This window comes from Microtus ochrogaster, unplaced genomic scaffold, assembly GCF_000317375.1.
Source record: "Microtus ochrogaster isolate Prairie Vole_2 unplaced genomic scaffold, MicOch1.0 UNK2703, whole genome shotgun sequence".
NCBI classification, from domain to species: domain Eukaryota; kingdom Metazoa; phylum Chordata; class Mammalia; order Rodentia; family Cricetidae; genus Microtus; species Microtus ochrogaster.
This window is the reverse complement of record NW_004951801.1, coordinates 1965-3153: the sequence shown is the minus strand read 5'-3', so window position 1 is coordinate 3153 and position 1189 is coordinate 1965. Positions and strand designations below refer to the sequence as shown.

The 1189-nt window shown below is 30.0% G+C and overlaps 1 long non-coding RNA gene across 1 annotated transcript in view; it reads left to right on the top strand.

The window, feature by feature from the left end:
• Positions 1–1189, top strand: part of LOC113455910 — a 3153-nt gene continuing 1964 nt past the window's right edge. The window contains exons 1-2 of the long non-coding RNA XR_003376830.1: positions 1–77; positions 381–628. This is a non-coding gene — a long non-coding RNA (uncharacterized LOC113455910). The remainder of the gene's footprint in view (positions 78–380; positions 629–1189) is intronic.

Genomic DNA, 1189 nt, shown 5'->3' with positions numbered 1-1189 from the left:
TCCATAGATGAAATCTGCCAAGGTATTATCCTTAATCAGTGGTGGATACTATCCACAATCACCTGTTTAACTAAACTGTGAGTATATGTAATCCTTTGAGAAAATGAACTGATAATGTACATTGTTTGGGCCAGTGTCACTACTTACAATCATTACATTATAATTTTGTGCATTTAAGAGACAAATATTCCTTTAAACTGTTAAGAACTGCTACTGTTCATTTGAAAAAGAAAAATAGCATTGCTATGGTGACTTACACTACAGTATATAAATAGTTGGCATTGTTATGTAAACACTTTGTGGAGACTGTGTTTGTATGACTAGTTAGTAAACATTTTCCATTTAATTGTATATTATTTTATATCTTTCTATTTCATTAGGAAATATATGAACTCTGATATTTCAAAAGTAATCAACAAAGAAGGAATTTTACATGGTGACAAAATCTGCCTGCATCCCAGTTTTAATACACGTGATGGAAAATATTCAGTCAAAGGAATCATAGGAATGATCTTCTTGGAGGTCCCAATTAAGATTAAAGAAATTTTACTTCCTCAATATCACAACATCCTTAGGAAAAGTTGTTTTCCATGTGTTTACCAACGTTGTAGCGTATACCAGTACCAGAGTAAGCTAATATACTCAATCAGTTATTTCAAGTTGTTCAAAGGACTATTATTTTAAATGTTAAATTAGTGGTAAATAAAATGGAATTTTATTAAGTATACTGTTCCAGATTATAAGAGTAAACAAACACTTAGAAAGTTTAAAATTAATCTATGTTCAATTTAAGATGCATTTGGGCAAATATATATAAGCATTTGTGAAAATTAACAGTGAACAATTTGAAGTAAAGAAAGATTTAAAGAAATAAAAGTTGAAGAATTCTGAAGAGCTTGATTTAAAAATATAATTTAAATATATTTATAAAATGTAGTGTGGGATTTTATACCTTTCAGTATTTCTTTGTTGCTTCTCAGCTTCTATGCAGGGTTTATACCTCTTGAGCATTCTGTCACTCACATTAGTGTACCTGTTTCTTTTGCATAGTTTAACTTATATACAGACAGTCATTGAAGGAAAAAGTATCTTCATAAAACCCAAAATAGCAAGCTCTCAGCAGAGAGGAAATTTCTTTGTTGCAGAGAGATAGAAGGCAGGAAATAAGATGCAAACATGAGAGTGTTAG